A 14,947-nucleotide genomic window follows, 5' to 3' on the forward strand; every position below is an offset into this window, starting at 1 on the left:
ATTTTTCCATTGTATTGTGAATGTTTTCTATAAGTTAATTTGCTATTAAGTCTGATGTAAGTTTTGACTGCATGTTTCAAAATGTTACCTGTGTTGTTTTAATGACGGAAAGTAATTTGGAGTTGTGATATTGGGTGTTGCCACAGCATTGGTGGTTGATGTTGGGTGATATTCCATGTTGTCAAACCTTAAATAAATATATATATATATATATATATTCTTACTGTACAACGGCCTTGTTCCTTGCTCATTAGGGCTATAGAGGGTGTTCGTTGGCATTTTGCAAGATGAGTTGGAGGCCTCACTTAAGGTGAATCTGCTAAGCCCTTTCCGCCAGCTTGCTTGGTGGGAAAGGAACTACCTGAGTTGAGTATATCCGCCTAATTAATCTCAACATCTACCTTGCCCTTCTATCCCATTTGATTTCTGCTTTCTCGCCTAACTTCCAGTGTTATGTGGAAAACATGCAGCTCTCCTTCACCCTCCCCCTCCTCTGCCTCATCCTCTTCTTCTCTTATTCCAGACTGTCTGTCTGCTATTCAGGCATGGCACACTACTAACAATGTCTGCCTTTATCCCAGTAAGAATTTGATACTTCTCATTGGGACCCTAGCTACACTCTGGCTGCCCCCCTTGGGCCCCTTACTCTCACCCTCCTGTGAGGCAAAAACATTGGTGTCGTCTCGGACTCCTCTCTCTCTCTTTCTCTCCTCACATCACAGACCTTGTCAAGAAGGCCCACTTTCAGCTGCACCTCCTCAGAGGCATTCTCCCTAAGCACACCTTTCCCCAGAAACTCACTGTCTCAAGAGCTCTGGTTCACTCTAGGCTGGACTGCTGCAACAGCCTCTTTCTCAATCTGCCTTCCTCTACTCTCCACCCTCTGCAACTAATCCAGAACAGGATTGCAAGACTTGTCCTTGGCCTCAATCCCAGGGACCATATCTCTCCAGCCCTGAAATGTCTCCACTGGCTTCCAGTGTCTGCAAGTTTGAGACCCTCTGCATTGTCCACAAGGCTTTCTGGGGCCGGGCCAGGGCCTGCACTACATCCAACTCTCTCTTCCCAAACACCTTCCTTCTCGAGCCAATCGCTCAGCCACCTCTCGCTCTTTGAGGGTCTGACCCTTCTACAGGCAGAGAGTGGGGGTAAGATCTCTCTCCTCTGCAGGTGCCTCCCTCTGGAATGACCTCCCTGCCCCTCTCAAACTTGAGCTGGACCACCTGAAGTTCCAGAAGCAGCTCAAGACCTTCCTCTTTGCTTCTGCTTTCTCTCTCTCCCCTGCTGACCAACCTATATGCTGCGCAGGCTGGCTGCCTGGCTACCCTCAGAGTCTCACAGTTACCTGGACCCCCATGGACCAGTAGCCCCTGCACTGACTCCAGGCATACTGTGCACTTAGGGGCTGTTACTCGAACCCTGCAGTCCCCTACCTCCTTGCACTTACCCAGAGTCTCATTGCCTGGCTGCACTTATTCAGAGCATTGCTGCCCTGATTGCACTTCCCCTACTTTCCCTCAGCACTGCCCCTCTCCCTAGCCCCTGCACTTTGCGCCTCACACTTGCATGATCTAATTGACACAATTCCTAGTAAGATCATTTGTTTTGTCCTCTCTCTGTCTTCCCTCCCTTGTCTTGTCACACCTAGAAACACTTGTGTACAGGCGCGTTATAAATGACTTATCATATCACATCATATCATTCCTATCCACGAAATGCATAGCTCTGCTCCTACCGAAATAGAAGATATCCTTTACTGAGCTAAATCTGCATACCTGAAGGTGGAGCAATGTTGTCATGTATTACCAAACATTCTACCAATGTTTAATCTTGCAATGTTCACATTTTGTCCACACGTACATGCCATTGGCCAAGAAGAACTGTTGATTTATTTCTGTGCAACAGATTTCTTTTTCATACATTGTGTATGCTCAAACAGACTTTTAAATCTGTCCCTGTGCTAGCTCTGCCTACTGTGGATGCTCCACTCTGACATGTCTACAGCAGCATTATGCACAGGCCTTCAAAAGAAGAAGTCCCTGGTCAGGAATACACCAATGCATATGCATCCCAAAGGCTAACAAATAATACCCTGAACTCAAACATGGCCTCCTCAACCATGGCCATTAAGACAGCCTTTAAGGAATGCAGATTTCTACTCAAAGGAGTACCTCAAACTGTTGTTGTCTATGACTATCATAATCTTCACCATCTATGCACTATACATTGCACCAACCAACTTACAGTGGGTGTTCTTTCCTCATGCTTTGATGTTGCCTTCACTTACAGACCTGGTCAACAATACACCCAACCTGATGCCTCTCCACATCTTCTTGAACTTCCTTTAACTCAGCCACAACTTCCTCTGCTGTGTGCAGCTCAGCACACAATATTCAGTTTCTATGATGACCCTGTATGCCCCCTTCAAACAACACTGCTATCGAGCATGACAATACAAACCTCTGGAAGGAGATTTCCAACGTGTTACACACAGCAGGACAGCGTCTTATTGTACAATCATCGTGATGTGTTTTCGGCTGCTGAGCCTACGAATAACATTCTTCTATTTGTTCATTTTGAAATTCATAGACATTGCACTTAAAATAATATGTTTCGTCGCATGCACGTCATCAAGTGCACCATGATCATATGGTACCCTGGACCGTATGTCACCCCTGTTCATCCCTGGTCTGCAGTTTCTATGGACTTCATCATGGATTTGCCACCTTCCCAGAGATATGCAGGAAATACGTAATTTGTTTGCTATACCCCAAGATAGCTCGTTGTGTCCCCTTATACCTTAATTCACTGAAAACTGATTATCTGTTTCATCATCATGCACATTGCCTGCAGAGTCACCTATACAGGAGTGTGATTGATATGTGGTGCCAGTTTGCAGCCTATTTCTGGAGGGCTTTCTGTGGTTTTCTGTCCATCCAGGCAGCCCTTTCATCCATATAGCTTCCTGAAACATATGAGAACATGGCATTACTAAATGCTGCACTAGAACAGTACCTTTCATGTTACACCAGCACCCAGCCAGCCACTTGGTGTATTCACATTACTAATTCGTGTTCTCACACAATAACTCTCAACACATGTCTTTGGGCACTGTTCTGTCAATTGTTCCCTTTTGCTACCGTTCCCACCACGTTCCTCCTTCTATCCATCCCACCCTCACTCCCACACTCCAGGTGCACATGAGTGGGTCACATATGTGTTGCCGGTACAAACAGAAACCAGAAAACACCCGTACAAGATGCTTACAAACACACCCTATTAATACCTTCATGAAAGGTTTAGGTTCTGGCTGTCTGCTCAACATATCCATCATTGTTATAGAATCATCAAACGTAATCCCTATTAGTACATTCCTTTTACTATTCATCTCACGAAACCCTAAATTGCTGGAACGCTCCAATTTTGGTAGTTTTATCCAATATCCCATTTATCTATACTAAAACATCTGGTAACTTGACCTGTCTTGCTCCATTCTCTCTGCACACAAGTGGGCCAACCATGATTGAACAGTATGAAACTATACTAGGCACCTTCTCCAGAAGGCCAAGTCTCTGGCAAGCTCCAATTGCTACCTGCTTGGTCACTATATCCGATATGCTATGTATCCTTCCTAAAGCCTCTTGCAGGCAATATCCATTGCCTACATTCCTGACACAGTACACTTGAGGTGCGTGGTGCAGAGAAATAAGAGGTCTGCTTGATCCGGGATTGCCATGTGGTCTGCAGTATCTGACAGTATCTTGTGGAGCTAATGTGTATGGACCAGAAAAAATAGAGTGCACAAGTCTGCTACCAACCTCCATTACTAACAACTGCCTTCTTTCCTTGCCCTCTTTTGTGGGTGGTGGTGTCAGAGTTATCTCACCACCATAATTCTCTGTGAAGATGCCAGTATGCCATCCTGCAGTCATGTGCTGACACAGAGGGCATTGGTTCGGGAATACTCTCAACAACTGACTGCTGATCCGTGACCCATTCCATCAGCCTTGCACGCTAGGCCCAACACCATACATGCAGTTGGCAACAACAGCTAACTTGCCTTATGTGAAGCATTTCCCTCTTTGAGTTTGAATATCATGCTGCTTCGTTCCCAATAACCATCCTCAGAAACAGAACTGTGCATGCAAGATGGCAGCCACAACATTATGTCAGCATCTGGTATTTGAAATCAGCTTATGTGTGGAGAATAATGCTTACATCAGACTCATGTGCAGAACCTCTTTACAGGCAGGTAGTTTCTTACTGGGAGCAACCACATAAAAAACAGTGCTACTGTTCCTTTTGATTCTCAATACACCTTGGGATCCATGTTATAACGCTTCAGTGGTATTATTGCTAATTTTGACATTGTTTTCATTTCTATTCGTCCTGCCTCCATTTGGTATATTGTCCCTTCTTTGATTACTCTTCTGCCACTTACCTCCTGCTATGAGCATTTAAACGCATAACATAAATCTTGGAAACAGGCTATGCATCCTGCCAATTATGGAACAACATCCTGTACCAGACTATATTTTCACCTCTACCTCATTCAGTGCAGGAAGGAGCTCATGAGACATCTCACAAGTAATTCAAACACCATTCCAACTAATAGCACGCTGCTTATGCGGGATAATCAGAAAGGGATTCAGTTAAGAGTATTCATTACTTGCGCTAAAACAAGGGGTTTCGGAAGGATGATGAAATATGTTAGAACAAGAGGAACTAAATGTACACCTTAATAATTCAATAGGGCATGTTTACATGAGAAAACAAATTGCCTTTCACTTTAAAGAGTCTAGAGGGTTCCTAGGTCATTTTGGTTAGGAGATGGTTTGAACAATTTTCTAGCCACCTCCCCATGACATGTATATGATGGCTCTCATCCGACTTCACATTTTGATTTACCCTTATCAGAACATGGGGTTCTTCCCTCTGGTTCCTCCATCCTGTGGGCCCCTAATGTTTAGTGATGGAAAATGTCTTTCCAACATGGTGATAGTCTGGGCTACCAGAGGCACCGCCTGTTTATCTTTTTTGGTGCCTGCAACACTGAGAGGTGTGCCAAGTCAGAAGAAGAACAAGTACTCCGGCTTTACATCTCACTGTTACTTTTATTAATGAAAAGGTGATGGCTCCTAACTCTCCCTATTCTAAAGATGTTCCCTACCAAAGCAAACTAACTAGGGTACCCGTCAGTGAGAGTCCAAACCAATCCTGCCTGCTGTCCAAAACTAACCTATCCTCACCCTGCCACTATTTAGAGCAACTAAAGCACAGGGCAATGACTCCCTTCTCCTGTAAGGAGGTTCTTCCAACAAGTTCAGTTCAAAAGGGTATGTTCATATAGTTCTTAGTGACTGCCATTATCAAATCATACAGTTCAGACACTGGTTTTTCAATTTCTCAATGGCCTCTTTAACTTGCTTACTCTCTCTTTCCTTTATGTTCTTTTCTTCTTCTCCTCTATTTGGGACTGTCCCTTTCCTTTCAGAGAAGAAATCTGGTCCTCTCTCTTCATTCCAATTTAGGATTTCCTCTTTGATTATTGTCCACCATTTCCCTTGACTTGGCTGAGTTTGAGGATTCCAATATTGGTTCTCTTGTCTTTCCATTAGTCTCAATAGTACATCTCGACTTCTTCTGTCGGATAGTTCACCCCACAATCCTTTATGGGAAGTGGTATCAGCATCGTTCCTCGACCTCCAGGTCCACCTTGACACGACCACTCCACCATTTGTTAGCCACTCAGGCTTGGGACGCCTTTCCTCTATCTCAGCCTCTCGCATCCCCTCTCTCCGGAAACTCCACTCCACATATCAGAGAATGCACTCAGGCTTCTTGTCCTCATTGGACGCCTCACATCCAAGTTTCTTTCAGCGTTCCTCTCCTAGCTGTTTTTGAAACTCACCGGTTCTCTCTCGTCCACGGTCTCTGCATCCAAGATGTATGAATCTGCAGTGGTGTAGCATTGAAGTCCCTTTTCTCTGTTTGCATTACCCTCTGTATTCTTCCAGTGAGTTTCTTCATCTCGGTACTATCCAAGTCTTTCTTTGTAGCGATAAACAGAGGACTTGCTTGATAATAACAAATTCTAGTCTGCTCTTCATATTTTCATTCATTAGATGTCTTGAAGATGGGTTGATATTAGATGGTTTAGGGATTTCCTCATCAGAACGGGAGAGCTTCTCCCCACATGGTGAGTCTGTCCTGGTGATGTCCCACTTGCCTATACCCTAGGCAGGGTATTGCAAGTGGGCTCATCTCCCTAGCTTTACAGGGAAAGGCTTCCTCCTGGGGAGGAGTTATGGAATCCCATGATTCATCACATAACCTTTCCCTTGATTCACTGGCTTCCCCTTCTTCATTGATGAAAAATCGACTATGGAAATCTGCATTTCCCTGCTCTTTTCCCTTTCAATGTTCCATTGTAAAGCAGAATGGCTGTAGATCTCTGAACCACCTCATGATCCGAGCCTTGGTATATTTTCTTAAACTTAACCATGTTAAGGGAGAGTGATCGGTGACCAGTCTACATTTTCTTGCAGTTACATAATATTTGAGATGCGTTGCCATCCACTTGATTGTCAAGTCTTCCAACTCAATGGTGACCTAATTCTGTTCTCTTGAGAGGTTTCTACCTGTACATAGTACCAGGTGCTGTATAGCATCGTAATCTTGCGATGACACAGCTCCCAGGCTTGTTTTGGAGCCACCCGTTTGTAAGATGAACTCACGATTAAAGTATGGTACCTTCTAGGGGGGTGAAAGTGTTGTCTTGGCTGACTTCAGTGCGATGAGTGGCTATGGTCACTATTGAGTCCACAATGGGATCTATTCTCTACTCTTTGTGGAGATTTACATGATATCATTTGGTATTTTGCCTTCTGTCAGGTTGGGAAAATAAAGTAACCAAAGGGGCCCTTCGTCTCTAGGGCTTTATAGGGTCTGAACCATTTTAACACCATTTTATTTTTTTGATGTTGGCAACAATACTAGGACTAATTGCCCCACAAAAAAGGTGCGAGAAACAGATTTTATTTAATCTTAATGGACTTCTGGGGTTCTTGGATCTATCATAGATGTTTTTGAACACTCTCTTGTACCGCTGTCATATGTAGATGCAAATTCTGTGAAGTCTGAGAGATTGATAGATTAAACTCCTTTCTCTCTTTCCAGCTCTATTTAAGCATATCTAAAACATCCTGCGGCTCTCTGCCATAAAGTAATTCAAATGGGGAACATGGCCTGATGTGTTTTTCTTATGGTGAATAGGGCCCACGGGATCATAATATCCCAGTTATTCCTGTCCCCCTCTACCAGGTTTGCAGAACCCTTTTAAGCATCTGATTAAAGTGATCAACCAGGCCATTGGTCTGAGGGTGATACACTGAAGTCCTTTTGGTTTTTATATGAAGGATCTCTTTTACCTTGCACATGAGATGGGACATAAAAGCAGTGCCCTGGTCAGTCAACATTTCTTTGGGGATGCCTACTCGGGAAAGAAATGGTATTAAATGCTTCAAAATCTGCCGGCTAGTATTCATTCTCAACAGAAAAGCTTCAGGATATCTAGTGGCCTAATCAACAATGACTAGAATAAATTGATTGCACAACTTGGATGTTTCTAAGGGTCCCACTATTTGCATTGCTATCCTGAGAAGCGAATGTCAATAACGGGGAGTGGTTGTAGAGGGGTCCGTGCAACAGCGGAAGCTGCAGTTCACTGAGAGACTGGTAGAATGGCCCCCTTTCTCTCTTTCCAAGTCTCTTTAAGCATATCTAAAACATTCTGGGGCTGTCTCCTATAAAGAACTTCAAATGAAGAATACTCTAAAGAGGGCTAAAGGTGTTTTTCTTAATGCGAATAGGGCCCAGGGGATCATAGTATCACAGGATCCTTTTTAGCGTCTGATTAATATGCTCAACAAGGTCATCAATCTGATGGTGATACACCAAGGTCATTGGGGATTTTATATGAAGAATCTCTTTTACCTTGCACATGAGGTGGGACATAAAAGTGGGGCCCTGTTTAGTCAATATTTCTTTGGGGATGCCTACTTGTGAAGGAAATGCTATTAAATGTTTCAGAATCAGCTGGCTGGTATTATTTCTCAACGAGAAAGCTTCAGGTAATCTAGTGGTGTAATCAACAATTACTAGAATAATTACTAGAATAAATCGATTACCCAACAAAGATGTTTCTAGGATTCCCACTATATCCATCGCTATCCTGGAGAAGGGAATGTCAACAATGGGGAATGTTTGCAGAGGAGCCAGTGAAATGGTGGCAACTGCAGAAGGCAGACAAATGTTACAAGTCAGCATGAAGTTCTTAACATCTTCAGAAACCCATGGCCAACAAAATGTCGATTTTACTTGACTTTGAGTATTTCCGGCTCCTTGATGGCCTGTAGTCAAGTGAGAACGGGAAAGCTGTAAGACCACTTTTATATGACTCCTAGGAATTACTAGCTGGGCCTGGTGAGTTCCCTCACAGGTAACATTCCCCCTATATAGAAGTCAATGTTTTAAGAAAAAGAAAGGACAGACCTGATTCTTTCGACCTCCGGGATGACTTTGTCAAAAGTCTATGCCAATATTGGGTTGTTTCTTTGGGCAAATGCCAAATCAGGGAGAAGACTGACTTCATCAGTCACTGAGGAAGGTTTGTCTCTTTTTCGTTTATCGGCTTTGCCGAACCCCTGAGTACCTCTTTCTGTGTTTTCCTGGCTTTGTACTTCCTGTGCTATTGGAAACAAAGCTTTCTCTAAAATCGTTTGGGAAATCCTTACCCCATCCTTTAATGTAAATGGATTGTTCCGATTATTATACAAGAACATTTTGACATCACCCCAATATTCTAGGTCAATGATTCCTCCCACCACATCTAATCCATGTGTCCAGGCTATTCCTGACTTTGAGGCTAACCTTATGTAAGTTCCCTTGAGGTTGGATAACACTAATCCAGTAGGCATTAAACATCTTACGATCATTGGTATTACCACTTCAGATGTACTTTGTAAATCAAAGTCAATAGGCTATGCTGTGGCCACTGTAGGTGCATGGGCTTTGGGGTTTAGTTTTGTTAAATATATGGTCCCCCAAATTTTATCAGTGGGTCATGATCCCACTCCTGATACCATATGTGGCTAGTCAGAAGAAGAACAGACTCTCTGGTGTTCAATCTCAGTGTTACTTTAATTAAAGAAAAGGTGATGATCCCTAACTCTCTATAGGACAAGGATGTTCCCTACCTCACAAATCTAACTAGGGAGCTTGTCAATCATCAGTGGGAGTCCAAACCAATCCTGTCAGTTGGCCAAAATTAATCTCTCCTGACCCAGACAGACAACTGAAGCACAGGAGAATGGCGTGCTTCTCCTATGAGGTGGTTTTTTCACCAAGTTCAGTTCAATAGTGAATCTTCAGATAGTTCTTGGTGACTGCCTTTATCTAATCATGCAGTTCAGACACTGGTTTCTTCAATGTCTCAATGGTCTCTTTCACACGCTTATTTTTTCAGTCCTTTTTGTTCTTTTCTTCTTCTCCTTTATTTGGGACTGTCCCTTTCCTTGCACCGAATAACTCTGTTCCTCTCTTTTTATTCCATTTTAAGATTTCCTCTTTATTTATCATCCATCATTTCTCTTGACTAGGTCGAGTAAGAAGATTCAAATATTGCTTCTCTTGTCTTTCAGTTATACTGAATATTATATCTCGACTGGGACAAGTATGAGGGTTCGAGAAATTATTCTCATTCTCCTCATATGCACTGACACATTGTCTGAACTGGGACTAGTATGAGTGTTCCAGTAATGATTCTCACTCTTTTCATAAACTCGTGTCACTTTGTCATGACTGGGACAAGTGTGAGCATTCCAGTAACGGTTCTCACTTTTTTCATATATACTTGACAGTTTGTCTTGACTGGGACGAGTATGAGCGTGCCAATAATTATCTTCGGTTCCTCTTCCGGATCTTCCTCTTTCCCAGTTATCCAGATTACTGTGGGACTAAGTCACCTGGCTTTTTGACAGGCTGGGATCTTCTCCTTCGGAAATAGGTCAGCTTCTTGCTCCTTTGTTCTTCTACTGGTTATTTCACTCCGCAATCCGCTATGCAAAGTGGTATCAGTGTCGTTCATGGACCTCCAGGTCCACCGTGACATGGTCACTCCACCACTTGTCAGCGACTCAGGCTCGGGACGCCTTGCCTCTAGCTTTGCCTCTACATCCCCTCTCCCCTGCAACGTCACATGTCAGAGAATGCACTGAGGCTTCTCTCTCTCAGCAGCACTATCCAACTCTTTCTACATATGTATAAACAGAGGGCTTGCTTGATAATAACAAATTCTAGTGAGTTCTTCAAATTTACTTTCATTAGATGTTCCATAGCAGGCCCACCCCCATAGCCTCACAGGAAAATCCCCCCTTCCCCTGGGGAGAAGTGACAAAATCCTGCGATCCATCACAGATGATGGTGTCACCTGACCCACATTGCCCCTACATCCCCTCAAAACATGGGCTTCATCAGATAACTTGTTTCATTCTTGGAAGCCATTGCATGTGTGATTTCATAAATTATGCTTTTTGATGGGGTGGTCTAAAATGCATTGAGATCAAACCAAGGTTTCTAACCCTTCCCCCAGTGAGCCACAACATTCTTTCCTCGTACAGATGGCATTTGACCTGCTATTTTTGGCTTCTTGCTTAGCGGCTGTTATCCATTTAGAAAATTAAGCAAGGTGCATTCCCGATGTCACCTCTTCTTATACCATCATCTCCCTGCAGACTATAGGATCTATGTCTTGGTCACCATGAACACAAGCAATGGGAATGGTTTGTCCCTCCAGATGTTTTTCCAGGAAAATTAGATTGGACTGGATGCTTGTCTGCTGACTTTCTGAGTCCTGTACAGCAGTCACTATATGTCCCTCTACTTTAGTAGGGAAATACCGGGTTGGTCATGTCATGGTCTTCCACGAAGCACTACTCTTCTGAGTAATCGTCCCCTTATTGGGACACCAGTTGATAACAATAGATGATGTTCATCAGTTTTGTGTTGTTGTCTCTGGACACATTTTCCACAGTGGACCAATATTCCACATTTGTAGCATTTGACAGCTCATTTCTCCACCTCCCCAGTAATACATTTCTGAGGGGCTTTACTGACTGCCAACGGGTTTGGGTAGATTCCTCTACAGGGTTCTGCATCCTTGTGAACATTAGTGCAGTAGGGAGTAAAGGGATTATTATTTGCAGTTCTGAGTGTTACTTCTCCAGGTTACAGGTTATGGCTGGCTTGTCTTAGCTTGATAGGGCCAGTTGTAGCCTGTTGTTGTTTTGACTGGGTTTTCCAGGGTGGGCTGATATAATTGCATCACCAGCCATTGTAATGAGTGTGGCATTTGGCAGCTTTTAACCTCCTACAATTATAATCACTTAATCAATGTTCACAAGGCATTCTGCATCTGTTTGAGTAGTTGTCAGGGAGACTTGTCCAGCTCAAGTCAAATATCACATACATGGTGGCAGTGGTATTCATGTCTTAAGTCTTATCTCATGAGGGGATCCATTTCAAAACTTCATATCCTGGATCTACATCTGTATGGTATGCCACTTAGAGTTTGCCTATCAACAACACAGCTTTTTGCAGTATTCTTTCTCCCACTTTGCCATCCCTGATATTCCTTCAAAATGAGTAACAAAATGCTTTGGATATTTCCCAGTAACAACTGTCTGGACCACTTTGCAGGGAGGCAATAGCATACTCTATTAGTTGTGCCACAACAACATCTTTCAGTTCTTCAATCACTTGGGGCTGGCTGGTCACCGGTTTCCAGAGAATGCATTCCAGCACCATCCTCTTAGTCTTGGCTGGGTCATGTAAACCATTTGCTTTGGCTGCAGCCTCAGTGTCATTAATCACAACATCCTCAATGGGGGTTTCAAATTCTAGATGGCTACTGCTTAGAGTATGTACGGTGGATTCACTGAGATGGAAGTGTGCCTAGGCTGAACTCTCACCATCTGATCTCTGGCGTAAAGGGTATCCACTTGATTTGACACCAAATAAAGCATTGAAGTCTTGATCCCGCAATCCAGTCCAGATAGGCCCCTGTTATCCCTTTTCTCTGGCCTTTCTTGGCACATTTGCTGGATTGTTGCACGTTATCACTTCGGCTAGTCTCTGGTATGCAAACAGAGAATAGTTACTCCTCTTCTGAGGATCAAGGAACCAGTCTAGCAACCTCTGAGATAGGATAAAAAGACTGTACTGGAGGAGAATTGAATTAAGGGGATATATGATAAGGGTTCTGAACCTTATTGTCCCTATCCCCTTAGAAAAACAGAGGTTCCCTGATCCTCAGTTACAAGTTCTACCCACAATAGATAGAGGTGGCTTAAGAAATGGTTGAACATTTTGACTGGGTCAACATATGTAATCCCACTTCAGGTTACCATGTGTGATGAACTGGGGATTGTAAATTTAGGATTGCGATATCGAGGTTCAAAGGGGTTTTATCTGGCAAACAGAATCGGGTAAATTGTCTATGGTAGACAGAATGTAAAAGAAGAAGACAACGCAAAACCACAGGTTTAGCAATTCCTGGGTGCCAACAACCTTGGGCATATTTTTCTATCCCTCCTGATTGCTCACCTTGTCTGTGTCCTTCTCTTATTGGTCCTCTCTCTGTCTCCTTACTCTGTCCCAAGTGTCTCCCTCATAAAGTGTGTGCAAGCCTCATTCCCTCCATCCACTCCTCTCTATTTTCTCTTGTCCTTCCCAGCTTTTCTTATTCTTGCCCTTCTCCACACCTTTATTTCTTGACCCCTCTTTTCCTTTTGAGACCTCAAAACACCACATCCCCTCATGCATGTGTGTATTTCTTCTTGACATCCTCTATTTTCCCTTCTTTCCACTTCTTCATTTTGCTTTTAACATCGGCCTTCTGGAGCTTTCATGGCCCCCTGGCATTCTCCATCCAACTCAATACATTTTCTCCAGACTCACCTTGTATGCCAGTCTGATGCCCTTCACCATGTTCGTCCCCTATCATTCCCTCCATTCGCTACTCTGGTGTGTTCGTTACCATCCTTTCTTCCTGCTCACCCTCCCCTCTCCAGCTTTCTCTTTCAGGTATCACCACTCTCCTCTTTCTCCCGTTTCTTTCTTTTTCTTCCTCTCTCCTTTTTCACTCTTCCCCTTCTTCTACTGTTACACGCACCTCCCCTCTGGCTCATTCACCATCGATTTCTCCAATACATACCCTTTCCCACTCCTGCACACTACCTCCTTCCTCAACAGAAATGTCACTCTCAGATCTTTGCAGCATATTATTTTATATCCCTGTGGACCCACATTTGGGTCATGCATTTTCTCATTGCAGTCAGATGTGCTACTCAGCCAGCAGTATACAGGAATCTGCCTGCAGAATTCAAATGTTTTTTTTCTCCTCTTTCTTGAGCCCAGGGGATCAGAGCGTGGACCCAAAGAAGGAATCTTTGAGGTTCATCCACAATCTTAATTTAGACTTTCCGGGTGTTTTCTGTCTCATTGGGATCCACATATAGGCCTCCAATTTTCTTGGCTCCTTCAAGCCCACACGTGTACCTCCTCCTGGCTCACAGCCTTGCATACAGAAGCTAGCAACTGCCTCCTCTGCCATCCATGAGGCAAACTGCTGACAAACTGCTGACATATAGAGGGCTGTCTGCAGGTACATTAGCCCCACCTCCTCCCAGTTTCATGCGGGTCCCGATGACCTCACCAGCTTTCCCTTTCAACAGCCCTGCCTCTAACATTTTGATACTCGTAACTAGTCCAAAGGTCACTGAGATGCACATTCCTTTCAGAAAATGTTCATTACCTCACAAAAGTCTAATATCAGAACAGGATTCAGTGGAGTAGGAGTGACTACTTGGGCTAAAACAAGAGGTTTCGGGATGGCAGTGTGTGCTCCGGGACCCCCAACCGGCCCATAGAGTCAGGGTTTGCCCAGAAGCACTTTAAGACAAGATAGCAGCACCCGTGAGATGGATGGGGTGCAGATTAAATACTCCAACACCAAATCAATAATGACAACTCAACGGTTTGGCAAAGGGAGTACGTTTAAGTACAAAAAACAGGGAGTTGTGAATATCAGCAGTGGCGCGATCTTCCTTCTCGCTTGAACTCCAACGAACTACATAAAAATCATAGCATTTATACTGAAAACTCGTCATCATTGATGTGCAACGCTTAAATGGTGGCATGCAATTCTATTGGTTCAGGAAAGGTAACTTTACTATAGGTACTATATCTGTATATGGTATCAGAGTGAGGGGATTGGGTAAACACTGTTGGGTGGGCCTCTAAGCCCTTCCTTCAAAATGGCTACTGCAGACGTCACTAAAAGTATGACGTTATATTGGTTCTATTAAGTATAGGACCCTAGATTACTTGGTCCATTGTGATTGGGTTGGCACAATTCCCATGCATTCTTTTCCACTTTGCTTAGCAGCACGCAGAATGGTTGGCCAGGTACGGGGTTCCCCTTTGTTCCCCGGCCTTCCTTCAACCATTGTTACAATCAATCATCACTTAAGTAGCTATGTGTCAATTATTTCACTGTGGTTGACCTCGAGACTGCATCTCCTGTCTGGAAAAGTTCTGATATCTTTGCCTGGCCTGTAGGTGTGAAACTCTCGCTTCTTCTTGCTCAGCTGGTCACGTGATTCAGACACCGTGAATTTGCCTCCTTTACACATAATTTGTGTATTTGATTTACGTTTCACCCACCACCTGCCTTCGACTTCTTATCTTGACCTTTCAGAGCAGTATATTCTGTTCTTTGCTTCAATTAATTGTAGCTATTGGTCATCCATCTTGACAGATATGACCTTGGTTCTCCCGGCATGATTTGCCTCTGCTGAGTTTTGTTTCTGCCGCTTTAGTCTTGATT

This window comes from Ambystoma mexicanum, chromosome 5q, assembly GCF_040938575.1.
Source record: "Ambystoma mexicanum isolate Mex_15411 chromosome 5q, UKY_AmexF1_1, whole genome shotgun sequence".
NCBI classification, from domain to species: Eukaryota; Metazoa; Chordata; class Amphibia; order Caudata; family Ambystomatidae; genus Ambystoma; species Ambystoma mexicanum.